The sequence below is a fragment of the Serinus canaria genome, chromosome 4A, assembly GCF_022539315.1.
Source record: "Serinus canaria isolate serCan28SL12 chromosome 4A, serCan2020, whole genome shotgun sequence".
NCBI classification, from domain to species: Eukaryota; Metazoa; Chordata; class Aves; order Passeriformes; family Fringillidae; genus Serinus; species Serinus canaria.
Genome location: NC_066318.1, coordinates 8,923,259 through 8,929,272, shown reverse-complemented (window position 1 = coordinate 8,929,272; position 6,014 = coordinate 8,923,259). Strand labels below are relative to the sequence as shown.

The 6,014-nt window shown below is 43.2% G+C and overlaps 1 long non-coding RNA gene across 1 annotated transcript in view; it reads right to left on the bottom strand.

Annotated features, from left to right (window-relative positions):
- The window catches only part of LOC127059622 (uncharacterized), a 28,226-nt gene extending 23,333 nt beyond the window's left edge, over nucleotides 1-4,893 (bottom strand). Inside the window, exons 1-2 of the long non-coding RNA XR_007777628.1 lie at nucleotides 3,575-4,893; nucleotides 1,189-1,248 (exon numbers count right to left, since the gene is read on the bottom strand). This is a non-coding gene — a long non-coding RNA (uncharacterized LOC127059622). The remainder of the gene's footprint in view (nucleotides 1-1,188; nucleotides 1,249-3,574) is intronic.
- Nucleotides 4,894-6,014: the final 1,121 nt, after the last annotated feature.

The window sequence follows — 6,014 nt, the reverse complement described above, 5'->3', positions numbered from 1 at the left end:
TGTGTGTAAAATGCCTTCTTACTCCAAGTTCTGTATGTTGGGCTTACTAATGTTTATGGCTTCTTTAAATTCTTTAGCTTGTGCTTTGATAGCAAAATACTTGTTTGCTACTTAAATAACAAGTAGTTCTTTATTCATTCAGTCATTAAAATCCCTTGAGTTTTCTAAGTGGCTTCCATTCCTGAATTTTTATTATTTTGGGTTTTTTGCTAAGTCTTCTATGGTTCTTGGAGGGGAAGGAAATAAGCATCCTCATAGACCCTTAACTGGGACTAGAATGTGTACAAGTGGCAGAAAAACACAAAAATACCAGAGGTGGTGCCTTGTTGCTCCTGAAGGAGGCACCTCTCCTGCTGTGTGAATATTCCTTGTCTCCCACTTTATTGTTATTTTAATGACTCTGGAATGATTATTGAAGTAGGAAGGACAGAGCTGTATACAGAATTTGCTTCACATATTAAGAATGGCCATTTGGCCATTTCTTGATTTTTCTTCTTCACCCTGAGCCAGCTGGGTTAAATCTGAGCAGAAGAGCTGTGTCCAGCCTGGCCTTTCCCAGCCCAGGAGCACTGAGGACTTGATGGAGGGGGGAGATGGAGTGGTTTGGATTTCCTTTTTGAATCCTGGAAATTGGGATAGCTGCAGCAGAGCAGGAGCTGATCCTGTGAGCTGTTCTGGGAAGACTGCATGGGCTGCAGGGGGGCTGACCCTGCACTGCTGGAACCACACTTAAGTCCTGGGGCAGGTGGGTTTATACAGGTCTGGGAAGCATCTGCCACCAATCCTGCTCAGCTGCTTCCCTCCTGTCTTACAGCCTGGAGGCATCTAAATGCATAGGAGGGTTTTTCCACCAACACTTTCTCCTTAAAGAGAATATTTCCTACATTCTTCACCAAAAAAAAAAAAAAAATTAAATTAAATTTTAAAAAAAAAGTCCTACAGGAACAGATGAGTGGAGACTGACAGATTATCTGTCTACTCTGAGAAGAAAAACCAGAGCAGTAAAATTCTTTCATTCCTTTTCCTGTGTGAAGTGCAATATATGCCACTTTCTCCTGATTGAGAAAAACTGATGACAAATTAAATTTAAGATGGTAGCTTTGGATTTGCCTTTTTACTTCCCCCTTAAATAGGCCAGGGCCTGTGGACATACTGTGGAATTTAAACAATTAACACCTCAAAACTTACCAGAGTGGTTGAGAGGTATTGAACATTGTGCAAAGGGTATCTTGTAATACCTGGAATTAACTGGGAAAAGAAACAATGGATGTTGGTTAATCTACAAAGGAGCAGGTTTTTCTCCTGCTTAAGTAATTGTTTCCTGGTACAAGGTCACCTTTCAAATGGCTCACAGCTTTTCTTGCTGCTGCTTATAGAAAATTAGCATTAGGATATAAATTAAACAAAAAAAGTAACTTTGAAAGTGAATTTTCTAGAATCAGTAGGAGATTACAGCACTGCAAATAAACCTCTTAAGCTGAGCAAAAGTAGTTCACATCCAGCAAATACTAAATTTTTATCAATTGCTAGAGATTTAGACACAGTAACTGACCCGAGGACCCCACTAAGAATGCCAAGTCCAAGTGAATGTTTCCAGTTAGTCTCCTGTCAGTTCTTTGGTTGCAGCTCAAACTGGTGCCTCTGGAGAGGGACCCCTAGCCCAATTCACACCTCTCAGTTATACCCCTGACACTCATCACCCAGGCCAAGTCAAACACAAATTTCTGGTCAGTCAATTCTTGATTTCTTGCTGGGTTCCATTATTGCTGGGCTGGCCACCTTCTCACATAGCTTTTTCTCTTGGAATTGTCTCCTTATCAAATCCATTCTGCTTGTATCTGCTGAATTCCAAGAGTTCTTCTGCTCCCAGCATTGTTACATTAGTTAGATCAAAAGTTTGGTCAGCTCTTGCAGCCTAAGGAGACTATTCAGACAGGAGAATACAAATAACCTAATTCTCTCTGTAACTGTTGATAGTTCTTTATCTTACTCCTTAAAACAATCAGTTGTTTGTCTGCTTGCAACACCTGTATTTTAGAGCTGGTGGAAAACATGATGTCACCAGGTTCTTCTGTGTTAAAATGCCTGAGTACTCATAACTTGGTATGAAATAGATAAGTCTACAGATTCTTTTCCATCTAATGATATTTACAGTAACAAGGAAGTTGCAGTAACTGCTTTCAGTAGATCCAACATTTAGATGTGTTGTGCAATTAAGGAGTGTAGAGGGTCACTGCCCAGGCCTTTTCAGGGCTCAAGGGCTCCTGTGCTGCTTTGCAAAGCTTAGTCACTGTGACTTTGCAGAAAGGGGCTAGCATGCAAGTAAATTGCATCTGAAATGATAAGGAATAGATTGCTTGTTACTATCTGGAGCAATAGTAGTTTTAATTTCTTATGAAATATGAGTGCTAGATTATTAGCAACATGTTCACTTAATATATAGCTTTATATTCCCCTTCTGGACTGAATTTCCCAGGAAATTATCACTTTGCCTGTTCTGTTTTACCCTTGTGTAGTCTCTGAAGCTTGAGGTTTAGCTGAAAAAAATTCATTATCATGGCCAAAAGCAGATACCTTTCTCAAAAGCAGGTCCCTTAATTACACCCACAAGCCCTTCAGCTGGCGCTAGTTTTAGGCTCAAGGCAAAGCTGCTCTTTAATTAATTAATTTTCAGTGAAGGCTGGGCAGGGCACTGCACAGGCCAAGTTCTGCCATGTGCATGCTGGGGAGAAGGTGCAGCTCTCAATCATGAAACAGGAACAAAAATTACAAAACAGCCTCTGCAGAGGTGAGCTGAGCCTTGTCACTGCACAGGTAAAGCTGGTTTGGAGGATGTGGCTGGGGAGTAGCTCAGAACCGGTTCTGCAACCACAGGGCTACGATTCTGTCACTTGCAGAGCTGGCACTGTGCGTGTATCCCTTCAGTTTCTCCCTTTTTATTCCTACAGCAGCAGTTGCTGCTTTCAATCCCACTCTAAAAGCACAAAGCAAACACACAACCTCAAACTGGAGGGAGATCATTCCCGAGAGCTCTGTTTCAGGACAGCACAGTGAACAGGCATTAGCCTGGTGTGTACCAGACCCGGTATCTGATCTCTACCAGAGCTGGAAACTATAGACTAGCTACAAATATCATTATGTTCTCTGTAAAAGGGATGTAATGTTATTCTAGGTCACAAGGGTTCCTGTAGCACTGAAGTCCTGCAGTTAAAATATCCAGTAATGAAAATGACTGTATAATATCCAGTTTCCCTCCCTGCATTATATTTTAGATGTAACTTCTTTTCCTGCTGAAATCTCTCAGAAAATGTTACAGCCAACACATCTTTCATAAAAGCTGGAAGTGGGCGGTGCCTTCTGTGCAGAGCCATTTTCACACAATAAATTCTGCTCTGAAGCTGACAGATGTATCTCCAGCAAGTCAGCACTGCGTGTCGATCAAACCACAAAAGCCAGAGTATTGACACACTTCTACTTTGCTGGAACAAGCCCAAAGAACATGTTGTCAGTCAAACAAGTTCTTTTTTGCCACATTAAACTGAGCGACATCTACAAGCAGCTTGGTCTGACTCACAGAATGCATCAATCTCATTTGCTGCCACGTTAGCCCAGCTGCCGAGGGCTGCAGCACACATCACATCCAGCAGCAGCTGGAAACGCTTCCAGCACCGCGGGGCATCCCAGCGCCGAGGGGCAACAGCACGACAGCGAAGGGGCCGCAGTGGGACAGACAAGAGAAACCAGTGGGACAGCAAAGGGGCAGCAGCTGCCCCAGCACGGTGCCAAGGCCCAGCTCCTGCCCTGCTCGCCCCGCTGAGCTCCAGCCCACGCTGAACCGAGCCGGGTTTGTGTCGCAGCCCGTGCCCATCGCCGGTGCCGCCCCCCAAGCCCGCACCGGGAATGTTTTTCCAGCTGCGTCGCGACACGAGCGGTTTTACAGGAAATTTCGCAGCTCTCTGCTGCAACCTGCTCTCTGATCCCTTCACCTCCCCACCAAGGTTTCTTTTTTTGGCTTTTCACGTGATTTCCCCAGTCTTGACTCAGCAGTTTCCCGCAGCAGCGTTTATTGGTTTGGTTTCCCAGCGCCACCTCCCCCGGAAAGCGCCGGCCCGGGAGCGCCGCCGGCCGCTCGGAGCCTGCGCACGGGTGAGATAAGGAGGGTTTGGGTTTTTTCGGAGCTGTTCCTGTCCCCCGAGCACACTCACACACGCAGCTGAGGCCCTGCAGATGTCATCCTGTGCTGAACACTCCGTGGCCTTCTTTGCGGTGGCCGGACCCCGAATGCTCAGTGCACAGGCTGCACACTGGGCTGTGTGAGAAGGAGAACTCCTGAATAACGCTCAGTTGTTGGCACAGCCCCAAGAAGGTCCCTGTGGTTCATCCCCCTCTGCCAAGTGACTCTGGGACCTCTCTGGCCAGCATTAATATATTCCTCTTTCCACCCCTTCCCTTCCACGTGAAATGGAACCAAATCCTTTCTCTGCCTCCTGGGAAGGAATAATTCTGCCATAATCTTTTCCCTGAAAAAAATACAGGAGTTGTCCTTTTGTTTAGAGATATCTAAAAGAATAAATAAAAATACATTAGAATAAAGCCATGATTACTGCATGTCCTAGGGATTATCTCTTTCTTCTTTTTATCACAACCTCTTCTGCACCAGGAATCAGAAACATTAAGTTACTCAGTGCTTCATTAAACAGTGGACACTTTGCTGCTGACCACACACATCCATCAATTTTGGCAAGTCCCAGGGCTAAGGAAAGTTTGATATCTAAACTGCTGAAACTGCTAAAGGATTCACAAAAGATTAAGCATATGATGCAAATGAAATTAGGCATGAAATTATATTCCTCAATGAACTAAAGCTTTAGAAATAAATTATAATGTTTTGATATTTGCTCTCAGTAATGTCAATGCCTTCTTAAAACAACTGATGTCAGGCAGTATAATATGCAGTAAAACTGTAATGCTGTACAGAAACATTACAGTCCTCCTTCTCATATCCAGCAAAAAACATAAGGAATGTGAATGTCTTAGAAAACCAGGATCAGCTAAATTAATAAACTATACTGTTTTTTTAATTCCACATCACTTACTCTTTTTCTTGTGTTATTACACAGAAAAGGATTTGCTTGCTATGTTTGCTGCCATTAGATTTCATTTCAAGCTTCACTAAATTGGCATAAAGGAAACAAGTTAATCAGCCTTCCCGTTATGTCTGCAGAACATCCACTTGGTTCAGGGCCCATTTCCTACCGTGCAAGCAAGAGATCCAAACACTCAGAATTCCTCACTCAGAACAAGGGAGTGTTGGAACATATCAATGTATATTCATAAGTCCTGAAGTAAATATTCCAGGAGATACAAAAGATGCCCTTTCACCACATGAGCTACCTGAAAAGACCAATCATTTTCTCCTCTTCCAATTAATTAAAGCTTAATTCAATGTCTGTCTCCTAATAGTCAAATCCTCCTAATTTGGTTGCTCCCAACTCCTTGTGAGATCACTTTTTAAAAAAAGAACCTTGTTCTAAAGGAGTGAAGCCTGAGGAAATACAAAATCCCCAGAGCAGGACTTTCCCTAGCCTCTGAAATGCCCCATTCTTTGTGGTGGAGCTGAGAAAGACTTGCTGCTTTCAGAATTTGTGGTTTCATCTGTGCTGCTGTTACTGACATTTCCCTCCAGCCTACAGCAAGTCAGTTATTAAATATAGAGTTTATTTCTTCAAATAAATATTTGGTAATTAAGCCCAAAGGATAAATATAAATTTACTGTTTTGAAATTATGTGAATCTAAAGTCACATGCAACCATGCTTAGACAACTGCACATGCAGGTATGTAGCACATGTGATGAGTGGGCTCTAGGTGTAGTTACTAAGCACAAAAAGAAATGCAAAGAAGTGAACTTGTCTGAGCACAAAATCCCTTGTGTGTGGGACCCTCATTTGATTGATGCCCTGGTTTCTGTGGTGGCCCTGACACGCCAGCTTTGGTTTTGTGACACTCCATGGGA